General features: G+C 38.9%; 1 long non-coding RNA gene across 3 annotated transcripts; it reads right to left on the minus strand.

The window, feature by feature from the left end:
* On the minus strand, nucleotides 1,804-14,654 carry LOC106507246. 3 transcript variants are annotated; one of them, XR_001303107.2, is made up of 4 exons: nucleotides 14,331-14,654; nucleotides 11,908-11,988; nucleotides 6,207-6,247; nucleotides 1,804-4,598 (listed from the first exon to the last, which is right to left on the minus strand). It is a non-coding gene; the product is annotated as an uncharacterized LOC106507246 (long non-coding RNA). The 3 variants fall into 3 exon arrangements; XR_001303110.2 differs by having other exon boundaries at nucleotides 6,174-6,247; XR_001303108.2 differs by having other exon boundaries at nucleotides 6,053-6,247.

Genomic DNA, 15,683 nt, shown 5'->3' on the forward strand with positions numbered 1-15,683 from the left:
TCTAACAATTGTGAAGTGATATTTCATTGTGGTTTTGATTTTATTTCCTTAATGGTTAGTGATGTTGCACACGTTTTCATATACTGTTAACCACTTGAATGTTTTATTTAGAAAAAAAAAGTCTGTTCAATGCTTCTGTCCATGGTTTAATCAGATTGTTTAATTTCTTTTGATATTGAGTTGTATGAAATCTTTTTTTTTTCTTTTCAGGGCCGCGCTTGTGGCATATGGAAGTTCCCAGGCTAGGGGTTGAATCGGAGCTAAAGCTGCTGGTCTACACCACAGCCACAGCAATGCAGGATCCAAGCCTCCTCTGCAAACTACACCACAGGTCATGGCAACGCCAGATCCTTAACCCACTGAGGGATCAAACCCACAACCTCATGGTTACTATCTGGATTTGTTTCCACTGCACCACCATGGGAACTCCCTGTATGAATTCTTTATATCCTACTTTATAGTTTGTATAATAACCCTGTATAGATTTGCTATTTTTTTTTCCATTCTGTAAGTGGCCTTTTCATTTTGTTGACGGTTTCCATATAGAAGCTTTTTAGTTTGATGAAGTCTCTCACTTGTTTATTCTTGCTTTTGTTGTCTTTGTTAGTAGTGGTCAAATTGAAAACATCATTGCTAGGACCATCGTCAGGGAGTTTATCCTTTATATTTTCTCTAGAGTTTTATGGTTTCAGGTCTTACCCATATTTAAGATTTTAATTCATTTTGAGTTGATTTTTGTGGATAGTGTAAGATATTGTTTTGCATGTGGCTGTCCATTTTTCCCAGCATCATTTATTGAAGGGAATATTTGTACCCCATTTTATAGTCTTGGCTTCTTTGTCATAAATTAATTGACTGTATATATGAGAGCTTACTACTGGGCTCTGTATTCTGTTCCATTTATGTTATGTGTCTGTTTTTTTTATGTCAATATCTTATTCATCTTGGTTTTTATGGGTTTATAATATAATGAAATCAGGAAGTATGATGCCTCCAAATTTGTCCTTCCTTTTCAAGATTCTTTTGGCTCTTTGGGGTCTTTTGTGGTTTCATACACATTTTAGGATGACTTGTTTTTTTATGTGAATAATGCAATTCAAATTTTGATAGGGATTGCATCTAATCTGTAGATAACTTTGGGTAGTGTGGATGTTTTTAACAATATTACTTCTAATCCATGAACATGGACTATCTTTTCATTTATTTATGTCTTCAATTTATTTTATCAATATATTTTTCTTCAGTGCATAAATCTTATACTTCTGTGGTTAAATATATTACTAGGTCTTATACTTTTATTTGTAATTTTTTAAAATGTTATTTATTTTATTTTATTTTATTTTATTTTTTATTTCCCCAATACATTATTTTTTTCCTACTGTACAGCATGGTGAGCCAGTTACACATACATGTATACATTCTTTTTTCTCACATTATCATGCTCCGTCATAAGTGACTAGACATAGTTCCCACTACTACACAGCAGGATGTCATTGCCAATCTATTCCAAAGGCAATATCAACAGAGATGATTGGATTAGGAAGATGTTTTATATATACACAATGGAATACTACTCAGCCATAAAAAGAACAAAGTAATGCCATCTGCAGCAACATGAATGGAACTAGAGGCTCTCATACTGAGTGAAGTAAATCAGAAAGAGAAAGACAAATACCTTATGATATCACTTATATCTGCAATCTAATATATGGCACAAATGAATCTTTCCACAGAAAAGAAAATCATGGACTTGGAAAATAGACTTGTGGTTGCCAAGGGGGAGGGGGAGGGAATGGAGTGGATTGGGAGCTTGAGGTTAATAAATGTGACTGATTTTTAAATTTCTCTTTCTGTGTATAGAAATGCAACTGATTTTGTCTATTGATTTTTTTTTTATCCTGCAACTTTCCTGATTTTATTTATTAGTTCCTATACTTTCTGTGGAGGTCTTTTGGTAGACCCACTGGCTTTAACTTCCAGCGTGTATTACTTTTTTAAAAATACTTTTTCTTTCATTTAATCATATGATAACAGGTTGCTTTAATCTAAGTTTTCTTTTTCTTAGTTTGTCCTTATTCTTATAAGCTCTGCCATAAAAAAAGAAAGAAGGAAAGAAAGGAAAGAAAACATAAAGGAAAAGGAGATCTGGGTGGTCAAGCAAGCAAACTAATACTTGCTTTTGAAAGTAGACTATACCACTTGTGGCTTCACTGATTTCAAGTTTACAGTCTTTCAGAGCCCACATGTAAGCAAGAGGGTCACACACACACACACACACACACACAAATAATAACAAGATCTGGTTCATAAAAGAAGAAAAGAGCTCGCTGCCATGTATTTCAATCCATTTGATCTTACCTCTGCACCATCTCAGAGAACATTTTTTAAATGTCATTTACTCGTGGCAGAGGCAAACAGTCTCACCTCCTGAAGGTGTTACCTTGTTAAGAAGCATAATGTCTCCCTAATAAAATCCAGGTGATTTATAGCATGTACACAGAGGAAGTAGATTTGGGGTAAAAATTGACAGGTATGCGAGTATCAGAAATGCCAGCTGCTGCATTTTGGTTCCCTCTGGAAAGGAATTTACCCTCTTGCTGGGAACCATCTGCAGAGGAGTCTGCAGACACATTCCCGGGAAGTCTCCCCATACCTATGTGCTGAAATAATCTAAACAGACTTTTTAATGGCCCTCTTTCATGTGGCTAATAATAAAACAGTGATAGCACATACTTTAATACCAGTTCACAATAAAATAGCAAGAATAATAATTGAAAATATTACTGGAAAACGAAATATTAGGAGTGGTGTGTTCATTTAAATTCGACTATCTCTGCATGTAAGCCTCTCTTTCTGATAATGCCTCATCCCCACACGAACTGAGGATTCCGCCTGGTGCCTACCACAGCATCCTTAACCTTTATAACGACTTCCATGCCATGTTCTAATTATCATTTGCCTTTGTTTTGTTTAGCCAGGTGAGAGATTTTGTGTCTCATTTGTATGTATATCCCCAATATGTGGTTTACTTCCTGGCATATAACAGACCCTTAATACATTTTAATGAATGAATGAATTCACAAAGCACTTGCACACACAGTTTCTCATCTGATTAGTATAATTATCCCACTGAGTGAAAGCACAGAAAATTTTATTAGCACCCCCTTTACAGATGGGAGGGAGCAAAAATTCTCTGGGACATGACTTACAAAGGTTATACTGCAAATCAATAGCAGAGGAAGTGTTCCAAGTTGTGCTCTTTCAAGCTGCCACCTTCCACAGAAAGAAATGATGATGAGTGATGGATTTAGTTCCCATGTCCCTTTGAACCCCAGATGAGAAGTCAGAGACCTGCCCATTACTAGTCTTGTGGCTTTGAGCACGTGGCTTAGGCTGTGCCCCTTGACATGACCAATCCACCGAAAGCGAGGGGATAAATGTGAAAGTGTGTTACAAAATGAAAACCATAAATAAACTAACACTTTTATCACTTATAATCCATCATAAACGATGTGGCCAAAAGTGACCCTTTATTCATTCATTTAGGAGGACTCTGTTTAGAGACTAACTGGTCTCATGGTTTCCACTCCTAATACCTACTCCCTTGCAATTCATTCTTCATGCTGTAGCCAAGGGAACTTTCCAAAAAGCAAAGATGTTTCCTAGATTAAAACCTTCCAGGGGCTCCTGGTATCTTAAACCATTGGCTTTGCAACATGATCCTTTTTGATGCAACCCCTGCTCATTTCACCAGGCTTGCAAGACATAGCGTCTCTTTCCTCCCGGGCAACTCTTACCTTCTTGGTCTTTTAAACTTCCTCAAAAGTGTACATATTCCTCAAAAGTTTATAAGGGAAGGTAAATAGATGGATAGTATATTGTGCATATATGTATATCTACAGTTATACACATAGATATATATGTAGAGAGAGAGAGTACATGGTGTGTGAGGAAATTAATGTGTGGGTATTCTGCCAAATGAAAAGACCTACATCATGAGATATCATTCTAACCAATTAAAATAGCCCCCAAAGTAGTTATTTATTTTCTCATTTAAGGAGCATTTATTAAGCTCTATATCTACAATTATGTCTGTAACTCTCCCTTAATTGAGAGAGCCTTCCTGATTCCCTCATGTACATTAAGGCTCTCTGTTCTAGGCTTCTCTAGGATCTTAGAACTTTGTATTTCTCCTTTCATAAAACTTACATTTTTTTTCTTGTCTATCTCAACCATAGACTGTAGGTTCTATGAGGCCAGAAAACCCGTTTACCTTATCCATCATTGTGTCTTCAGGATTTAGTAAAGTTCCCATTATAGAGAAAATTCTCAAAAAAAAAAAAATATGAGCTAGATGAGTAAATGATGAAGGGACATAAGGATGTGACACATCGGGCTTGGCTTTAGTGAGGAAGATAGAAAATTGAAACACGTTCTGATAAACACTGTGAAAAGACAGCTATAGGTTTGTTTTTTAAGCACGCAGTCCTCTTTCTCTTACTTCCTTTGGAGAAGCATCTTCTCCCATCCCTTCCACTCTTGGCAGCACTGGTTCAGGCAGACTTATCCAAAGCCTCTTCCTCAGGATGTGCATGTGGCTAAAACAAAGAAGTTTAAGGTCAGTAGTGGTGCTTTGATGGGGACTAATAGGGAAGTGGTAGCTTCTTCCCTTTGTTGTTGTTTAGTAGACTATAAGCCTAGGTCTGTAGGGAGCCCTCCTTGGATCACACGGGCAGAGTCCTTTTGAGAATGACATCGTTATCCGTGAGAGGAGAATTGAGCTAGCAAGGAGAGATTAAATTCCAAAGATATTGTTAAACATTTCTATCAGGTCATGAATGAATTTGGTGAGTTTTTTGAATTTTTGTAATAGGCTAATTTAACTTCAACTCAGTTTCAGTTTAGCTTGAATAGTTTCTTTACGCTGCCATGAAATGTATTGGAGCTCACGTGTACTGTCAAGTAGAGAAAGCAGTGGGAAGAAGGGGGCATTAAAGAAGCTCACACAGAGAGGATTACACCTGAAGGTAAACCCACTCTATGGTTGTTAATACTTGTAGAAAATAAAACCTGCACTTGGTATTAATTGCATTTGGGGCACCTGTGTTCTTGATAGTGGGCAATAAATCATACAGAAACATAGGACTTTACCACCTGGAATGCAAATATTCCTCATACCCATATGTATACTTAGGTCATACCCTTCCCTTCTCTGCTCATCAATTATCTGGATTTTGCAGGAAGGCATTAATTCCAAAGTTGTGCACCTATCAGAATAATAGAAAAATCACCAGCTCTTGAACCTACTTTATTTACACTATCTAAAAATAGTTATTAAAATACCATGAGAGTATTTCTCAATTTCTTTCAATTTCACAAATTTTCCTCTTTTTTTTTTTTTTCCTTTTTAGGGCCACACCGGCAGCATTTGGAAGTTCCCAGGCTAGGGGTGGAATTGGAACTGCAGCTGCCTGTCTATGTCACAGCCACTGCAAGGTCAGTTCTGAGCTGCGTCTGTATCCCTGGCTGCAGCTCATGGCAATGCCAGATACTTAACCCACTGAGCAAGGCCAGGGATTGAACCCACATCCTCACAGATACTAGTGATGTTCTTAACCCACTGAGACACAGTGGGAACTCCAATTTTCTTCTTTCTTATCTGTAAAAATAGGATAGTAATGCCCATGTCAAAAGAATGAGAAAATAGACAATAAATGCCAAGAATAGACCCTGGCACATAAGAGACAATTAGTTTAGTTTAATTAGCCAAAATGTTCTCCTGAGAAAATCCTGGATCGTGACTTCTTATGAGAAAAGGTATTACATCAGTTCTCAAATTTAGGTATAATGTATCACACAATTTGGTCACTCAATAAATATTCCTGGAGGAAATAAAAATTTCTCAAAAGACCAATATAGGCTCACTGGACCCACTTCATCATTCACCTTTCTTTTCTATCCACTGTAGCCCTTCATGGCTCTACGTTCACCAACCATGCATGGTATGGGAATATCTCATCTCCACATCCAATAGATACATTTTAGCTCTTACCTAACGTAACCTCTATGCAGCATTAAATCCCATGGGGCATTTGGGCCATTGTTTTCTTTCTTACAGCTATCTCCTCCTAATTTTAAGAACCCACTTCCATTTTCTACTCTTTTGTAAACACCTGTCTCTGCTGTGTTGGAGAGTCTTGCTGTACCTGATCACTCAGTGTCAGTGTTCGGGTGCCTGTCAAAGGGGCTGGAGAGAGAAGAAAATGGAGAGTTAGTATTTAAGGGGTACAAAATTTCAAGGTAGGAATACAAAAACATTTTGGAGATGGATGGAGGCGACGGTTGCACAACATCGTGAATATGCCTAAGACCCCATAATGATACACCTAAAACCAGTTAAAACGATGTGTTATGTTAGGTATTTTTATTACTGTAACAATGTTGGTATTTATTTGAACTCTGGTGTTTATTCCAGTTCAGCCTTCTCTGTCCTTATTATTCAGTATCTTTTTTGGACTAATCCCAACCTACTCCAAACTTTCAACTAAAAGTTAGGCCCTAAGCTACCACTTATCCTTGATTTAAAAATTATCTCTAGTTTCAAATGATCTCCTAGTTCCATCAATTCAGTCATTCAGAAACCATCCACTGCATGCCATTTTTGTGTCTAACACCAAGCTAACAATCAGGTATAGGTTTTAAACCAACAGATATTTTCATTTGAATATTTGTTCTAGTTTGGGTTCACCCAAAAGTAGACCCTAGACCAAGACCTGAATAGGGATCATTTATTTGGGTTTTAGGAAACACAAAAGACTTGATGAAGTGATACAAGGAACAGTGCGTTAAGGAAGAGGTGGGCATCACTGTTAAATAGAAATATTCCATCTATTGGAGACCCTCTGCAAACTGTGTGAAGCTACGATGGAGTGATCCCACTGGAGTTTGGGAAAGCTGGTACAGGAACCAACACCTCCCATCTCCCACTTTTGGAAGGCTTCCACCAGGAGAACTGGCTAATTCACACTTCTAGAATCTCTTTGTTTGAAGAGTGATGAAGGAGAAATTTTCAAAGAAGAAGGACTCAGATCCAGAATCCTGAGATGTGGAATAAACAATGTGTTGAAAACAGCCCTCTACAACTACCCCGGAGAACTCAAGTGGGCGAGGAAGTCATGAACTAGGCCAACACCAGTGCTTATTCCAGTGTCTCCTGGCCTCTCTAATCAGCATTCCCAAAATTAAACATTCAGTCATCCCTCTCACACCTGTTCCTGTGTCATCTCGTCATGTTAAATAGCACTGGTATATAACCCAATCAGATGTGAAACACAACATCACTGCTTATTCAGTAAGTGACACATCCGGGGCACTGAAGCATGTTTGTTTAACTCTCATGTGCTCAAAAATGCTGCAAGCAGAAAGCGCTTCTTATTCTATAAATAAATACATTTAAAGATCACAGACTTCAGGTAGTTTGCCAAAACTCATATAATGCTTACCTAACATAAGCGGGTTTAAGATCCAAATTTGATTTCCAAATCTAGACTCTGGGAGTTCCCATTGTGGCGCAGTGGATAACGAATCCAACTAGGAACCATGAGGTTGCAGATTTGGTCCCTGGCCTTGCTCGGTGGGTTAAGGATCTGGCGTTGCCGTGAGCTGTGGTGTAAGCTGCAGACATGGCTTGGATCCTGCGTTGCTGTGGCTCTGGTGTAGGCCAGTGGCTACAGCTCCGATTAGACCCCTAGCCTGGGAACCTCCATATGCTGCGAGAGCAGCCTTAGAAAAGGAAAAAAGACAAAAAACAAACAAACAACAACAAAAAAAAACAAATCTAGACTCTGAATTTTATATATATGTACATATATAAAATTATATATATAATTTTCTGTTTTTTTTTAAATAAGGATATCATTACTTCAAAAATATTAATGTGAGAATTAAATACATTATCAAACATTTAGTATCTGGCATGGAGTTCTACCATCATAGATAGTTCATACATGTTGATAGCCAGGACTGGTTCATCTCTTTCTTGGTAAAGTAATCGAAGCTACAGCAGCCCAAACAAACAAACAAAAAGAATGCTATGTCATCCTTTCGCTTTTAGAGCCTTGTATAATGCCCAAAACGACAATAGATGTTCAATTTTTTACTCAGTTTTTTTTTCTCTTAAGAGTCTCTTAATTTCCAGAATCTTCTACTTCAATTCTTCTTCCACTTCCCAAACTGCATGACATCACATCTTTGCTTAAAATATTTAAAGAGTATCACCACTTATACTGTAATCCATTTTTTTTTCCAGCATGTCACTGAATGCACTTCGTGGTCTGTATTGCTTTCTCATACACACAAAACACCCATTAAGGGTTCCCTGCTGTGGCCTACTTCCTTCTAAGGCCTCTGAGCTTTCACTCTACCTGAGATCTTCTTTTCACACTGATCTACTTTCCCCAGATCAGGCCACTTGTACTCTGTGAATACTTCCTTACTTAACCACTGAGCAAGCTCCATATCTTCCTCTGATTCCATATGTAATGTGACCCTTAGGAGTCCCTCTAAACCTTATTCATACTCTGTACTAGCATCTATAGCATCCTCTTCCAGATGCTGCACCTCAAAAAGAGGAGAGATTATATTTTATTTATTGTTTTTTAAATCCTGAAATGTAATCAATGAGATAATAAATGACCAGCTATGTGCTATTTAAAGAGTTCATTGAATGGGATTGTAACTTATGCAAGCCTTTCTAAAAGCCTACAAAGAAACAGAATTGAGTAGTTTTATAGGTAGAAGTTTACATTTTAATAAGCCATGGGACGTAAGTAAAACTAGTTGATTAAGCAACATTTTTGCAAAAATTGATCTGAACTAAAAGGAAATGGAGAACAGAGGTTTCAGGAACTAGTGGGAAACAATCAAGTCACAGTTTGTGCTGTGCTTTCTCTTGGACTCTCGATGGTGAGAGCGCTCCTGAGCTGTACCTTAAGCAATAAATAGAGATCAATTATTGAAAGTGCTGTGTGGGAATGATTTAGAGGTAAAGGCCCTGGTATTAATAATTCATGAAGATCTTTACTCATTGCACAGATATTTGCTGGGTATGTACCAGCCACTGGGCACAGGATGTGACTTCAGGTTTGGCCCCCGTTCTCATGGAAACAGAAAGGATTCTATATGGAATCTGGGTAACCCACCTGAGTGCCTCTTATTATTCCCTTCCCCAGTTGTGATGCTAAAAAGACAAGCAGAATAACACCTGACTAAGAAGGGTGTAATAATCAGAGTCAGGTTTCCCAAGATGAAGGTCTGGGCTTGTAAGCCATAAAGACCAGTAGCAGAGTAGCTGGGGGAAAAAGGATCCAGAAATGTATAATACAGGAAAGAAGAAATAACTATCATCGATGGCCCTGAGACCGGCTGTAACTGGATGGGTATATTTCATCTTTCTGGCTTTCATCTTATAAGTTCCCCTCAGGAAGAGAATACCATGAGAATCCTACAGAAACTGTTCCCTTAATGAACATGGATAAATGAATCTAAGGTGCACAAGGGTAGATAGTGGTAGACATAGAGATAGATCCCCCAGATCCACCTCCATGAAGGATTTCTTATCCAGGTGTGCAGAGTGTGGTCAGAAGAGACTCCTGGTGGGACTTCCTTCCAAGACTGGCTCTGTGATAGAGAAATGCCTCATCTACTTGCTTCCCAAGGCAGCTTGCATCCTTGTGACTGCCCGAAGTGAGGTATAAAGCTGGCTGCTCAGAAGTCTGAAGACTCTGTACCTGAGTCTAAGCATATAGTGGATGTCACCTGAACAACAGCCCACTCATGGATGGTTTCAATGGATAATCGCCAGAGGAATTTCTCCCAAGGGGCATAAATCTGGGGAGTGCCCCAGGTTAGGTACCACAGAAGTTCCTTGAGTTCAGCTTACAGAGCTGGCCTAACATAGCTCATGTTCCACAGCTCTGGGTGGTGTTAAATGTCCTCGCTGGCTGGAAGGAATGTGGAAGGAGGAAAATTGGAAGATTGATCACAAGGAGTTCTTGGATAGGGGGAGGTGGCTAGCCAAGGAGATCAGGGAAGGGCACCAAGTGGAAAGGTCTTTTTTATGTTAATTCCTGTGCAGGTGCATTTATCATGAAAGGGGCATTAACCAATCAAGGAGGAAAAAAAAAATGTCTTGGCCTGTTGGTGTAAGCAACCATCTATCCTCGGTCACCCAGTTCTGGCAGGATTAGAAGAAGTGCACAGACTCTAGTGATAAAAATGAAGGACATCATGAGCCGCCCCCCACCCTGCCCAGTAGTCAACATTCATCTAGCCATTGCCTCTGTTACAGTCTAACATGTCAACAAGAGAACCCAACTCTCTGTCCCCAAATGGCCCCGTCTCTTAAGAAGAGCGAAAGGACACTTGTTAGCAAGTTGACCGCACTAGATTTCTTCCATCTCAGAAGTGTCAGAAATTCTTTTTGACAGGAATAGACATATGAATACACTCAAGCATTCTGAGTACGGTTATTGGTTTGCTTTCCCTTTTGGCAAGACCTCAAGGGTGCCTTTGTGTGGACCCATGGTTATAAGATCCACTTTCTATATTTCACCACACTGAATCAAAGACTTATATATATGTTTCAGTGGTCCCAAGAAGATGAATACATGAGACAAAAACCCAAGAGTAGAAGCAGGAGTGGCTTCTTGCCTTCTCTCCTAGTGACCCTCTTGGGAAATGTGTTTCTTTTCCCTATACCCTGAGTGGAAGCATAGTTGGCTTCTTGTAAGACCAGGTCACTCTCATCCTCTGCTGAGTCACTTTGGACCACAGTCATTACCTGTTACTTACAAACTTCTCAAGGATGCATATCAGGCAACTATGACCACCAGGTTTTAATTTTGCAAGAGGTCACCTTAAATTCCTGCTCATTTTACTGGTAGTGAGCAGAAAGCATAACTCTAACCATCTCCATGGGGGAAGGATTAAAAAAACCTTAACTCAGCATCATAAGAAGATGTCTCTTGGCCCCTCAAAGATAGACCTTGAGGGCTATGGGACTAGAAACCAGTTTGGGAATGTGTGAGAACTCACCACTAGTTTTAGTTTTGTTTTTGGCTTTTGAGAATCTCAGAGAAAAGCAAAAGCAGAAAAAGAAATTCCCATTTTAAATGCTGCAACACAAAGTTATCAATTTGTGCTGAACATAGCACATAGGAAGATTAGAGCTTTGAATGCCTGGCCAAGGAAATTGGAAGACATTAAAAATTCTCCAAATTAATTTTTAGTGATGTTCGTTCCTGCCTTTATACGTATTTCTTTGTCTCTGTTTGCAGGTTCTGCTAAAGCTCAAAAATTTTAATGGCACAAGCACGTTGGAGCCCAGTGAAAATTTGGTTTTCATTATATGCCTTAGATAATAAATCAGTGCCTATAGATTTGAAACTTGACTGAGGTCTTCTAAAAAGACTTAAATTTCTTGTCTGGGTTTTTAGATTGGACCAATTTCACTCAATTTTGAATTTCATTACAAACTGCCTTCTGCATTCAATGGAAAGCCGATTTCCCTCACAAACCCACCAAATGCATCTCTCCGAATTGCAGTTGAAATTTTCTTAATGGAATGTCAGCAACTTCCATGATAAATATTGATCTTGCATTCAGCCATTCCAAAATAAAACATTTCCCATTTTCATGTGTTTTACCGTGTGGAGGTAATCCTTCCAAGAAAAGGCTAGATTTCACCTCTCATCAGATAACTAGTAAAACTGATTTCTACAGAGCTGGGAGATCAGAATCAGTTTTCAAATGCCTTCTCCCCAAATCAACAGTTAGAACTTGAAGTCCAGAAGTCAAAGACTTATTGAGAATTTACAGTGTCAGCAAGAAAATTACAAGCATACTCACATATAATATCCACCTGGGAAAGGGATTTCTTCTCATTGATGGAAAACTGATCTTTTCACCTAAGACTCCAGATGAAGATACCTAATGGATACATACATTTTAAGCAGTAGAAAAAGTGGAAAACATTATTTATTTTTTATTAACATGTTGGAGGTCATTCTGTCTCTAGCCTGAGTCTGTCTTTTTTTTTTTTTTCTTGTCTTTTTGTCTTTATGCCTTTTCTAGGGCCACTCCCACGGCATAGGGAGGTTCCCAGGCTAGGGGTCTAATTGGAGCTGAAGCTGCCGGCCTATACCAGAGCCACAGCAATGCAGGATCCAAGCCACGTCTGTGACCTACACCACAGCTCATGGCAACACAGGATCCTTAACCCACCGAGCAAGGCCAGGGATCGAATTTGCAACCCCATGTTTCTTGTTGGATTTATTAACCACTGAGCCATGACATGAACTTCCTAGCCTGAGTCTTTCTAAATTCATCTATCAATTCAAGACATTCCTCTAAAAACTCCATTTTATCCTGTTATATGTAGACCTCTCCCCCCACCAAAGTTTAGTATTTCTCCATGGTTTAAATGCCTAACCTCTTAGTTTAAAGACCTAAATCCTTTGCCTTTCTGGTTCCAACTTATTCTTACAGACCCATCCCTTCCCCCCAATTTCTGAAAGAACAAACCATTTTCTAAAGTACCGAAATGGCCCAGTAAAATTTCTAGCCCAGAATTTTCTAGTGTTTCCTTGGCTGCATCTCAGGGGCACTGAGTTCTTTCAAATTATTTCAAAACTGACAAATTTCATGCCACAAAGCCTCAGACAAGGAATTGGGAGTAGGTAGGTTTATTTGGTAGATGCCCTGGAGGACAGTTGGGAGGGCATGGGGAGAGTGAAACAAGGAGAGGAAAGTGCATTATAAAGCAGGTTATTCTCCTGGATTAAGGGGCTTAATGTTCTTGGGGACTTTCTATGAAACTTGCTAGAATGAGCTTCAGCCTTAACTTCCTGGGGCTGGGGGGAAGAATGCCCATATATGTGACTGGGTCGCTTTGCTGTACAACAGTAACCGTCTTTCTGAAGGCTGGAGTCAAGGACGTTTACCACCTAACTTTCATTTTCCAATAGCAGGGAATTCATTTGGAGGCATTTACTCACGCATCCTTTTGTGCTGCACCAAGTACATGAGCTAAGTAGTCTTTGGTGGCTTCTGAGAAATCCAGCAGTAGAAAGAGAGATTCTCACCAGGTGTGTTTGGGGTAGGATGCTGTCAGAGAGTTCAAACTGCCCACCAGAATGTCGCTGAAATCAGAGGTGGACTGAGAGACATGGTTTAAGGCACCCATGATATTGGATAGTCTTCCACTGGCCTTAGAGTGAGTCCTGGAAGAACTCACTCTTGCTTTCTCTTCGTTCCTGACTCCAGGTGGACATCTTGACTTCTGCTCTTATGGTTTCTCAGTGGTTCTTAGGTTCTATGAATGGCTTTATGGGTGACTTCTTACAAGATACTATGGCCCCAGGACATGCAGTCACCACATGGTTCCATTATTAGCAGCCCCTCCTTCAGTTAATAGAAAGACACAAGCATTGTGTTCTTCCCCAAGTCCTCCAACCAAACGCTCTGCTCAGAGACCACCAAAAACTCTTTTATCTTCACAAATGCTCAGAGCCTTCTTTGTACAGAGCTCACCTCCCCACATTCCTTTTCTAAACATATTTAACATCCCCTATATAACATCTATGTTCATTTCAGAAAAGAGCTTTAGGCTTCAAAGTCCTATTTGGCTGTGGCATCATCTATAAAACGTTTTATGGTTGCCTCAATATAAAAAATTACATCTTTTATATTAATTCCTGTAATAATAACAGAAAGAGTAATTGTTTCCCTAGGAAACAAAAATGTCAACAGACATACCCTGGGCTTTGAGATTCAAAGCAATGGAGAATTCACCCTTTTCAAGCATTCCGAGGATTCTAGGAAGGAATGACTCACATTTTGTCCAGGTAGCCCTGATTAGCAGTTTCTGATTCTTCTGAATTAATTCAATTTGGGGAGCACCATGTAGACAGTATCTGTATTGTGGCACATGTGTAAACAAACCTGATAAGTAGCGCTCCTCTCTTGAGTCCAGCAACAAAAATAATAATAACATACCTATCCATCTAGATGAACTTCTATTTGCACAGAAGACAGACAAAACTTCTAATGTATCACTGGAATGCAAAAATTGCATTGGCCGTTTATGCTAAATAGGGATTCTGCTTTCTTCTATGTTAATGAGTACATTCAGACATCTCTCCCTCTATTTTCTCATGCCTCTCTTTACTTAATTCTAAATCCCAGTTCATTTTATATTCAGAATTTATCTCTTCCACACCATGTTTTCAATCCTCCAACATCAACCCCAATGCAACCATCAAGGTACTTACCTAATAAGGTCTGTTGCTTCCCTCAAATAAACTTGGAAAATAATATTTTGCCTTTAAAATTGCAGTTATCAGTAGAAGATTGCCTTGGATCTGGTCATGGTGAATCGTCTTCTAATAGAGATCCTTGCTCATTTTACTCTGAGCACCCAGACACAGTTTTACTAGCACCCAGTAATGACAAGACACTGAGAGAATGACTCACTATGTAAACAAATACAAAACCACTGTGTTCTCAGAGTGTTGTTTTATCATGACAGAGTAATAAATATAATCATCTTGTGAGCTAGAGATATTCAGAGCTCTTGTTTTGTATTTTCTTCCTCTGTAGCCAATGAACATGGGCACAAAAGCACAATCAGAAACTGTTATCAATAACCCTGAGAAATCATTGTCAGAGAGAGTGGAAACAATCAAAGTCTTTGTCATCAGTGAAGTGTCACTTTAATGCCCTTCAGTAAAAATGTAAATAAGAACTGTGAAAAAAAAAAATCCCATGGTCAAGGGCAATTGAGCTAACATATTCATGGTAGTCCTTGCCAGTGGCAACTCATCGATAGAACACTGCTAACATAAACTCCTCTGATTCTTCTCTTTCTGTACTACCAGTTATACCCAACTCCATTCTTTTTGATACATTGTTTCATAAGTAGATTCATGTATTTAAAAACATTGCTCTGGAGTCTGGTTATCCCAGGAGCCATGTTCTTCTTCAGGTAATTCTGCATGTCTATACTCTGTCTTTTATATATTATCTCACAGCTTAATTTCTCTCTGTTCCAAGTTCTAGGAGAAGTTATGTACTCTGGTTCAGGTATACCACTTTATACTTTACAACTGCTCGCTCTAATCTTTAAAACTCATATTACAAGTTACATTTCATTATTTGATTCATTTTATGGTCTTTATCTTCCGCTACTCAGCTGGTATTTGCCTCATTATAAATTCTTATTTATGCTTCCAGTATTTTCTTAATTATGAGCTCTTTAAAAGTAAGGGCAATTATTAGAGAAATTCAAATCAAAACTGCAGTGAGGTACCACCTCACACCAGTCAGAATGGCCATCATTAATAAGTCTACAAATAACAAAGGCTGGAGAGGCTGTGGAGAAAAGAATCCTCCTGCACTCTTGGTGGGAATGTAGATTGGTACAACCACTATGGAGAACTGTATGGCGGTTCTTCAGAAAACTAAACAGAGAAATACAATATTATCCAGCAATCCCACTCCTGGATATATATCCAGACACAACTTTCATTGAAAAAATATATGCACCCCTATGTTCATAGCAGCACCATTCACAATAGCAGACATGGGAACAACCCAAATGTCCATCAACTGATGAATGGGTGAAG

The sequence above is a fragment of the Sus scrofa genome, chromosome 8 (genome assembly GCF_000003025.6).
Source record: "Sus scrofa isolate TJ Tabasco breed Duroc chromosome 8, Sscrofa11.1, whole genome shotgun sequence".
Lineage (NCBI taxonomy): Eukaryota > Metazoa > Chordata > Mammalia > Artiodactyla > Suidae > Sus > Sus scrofa.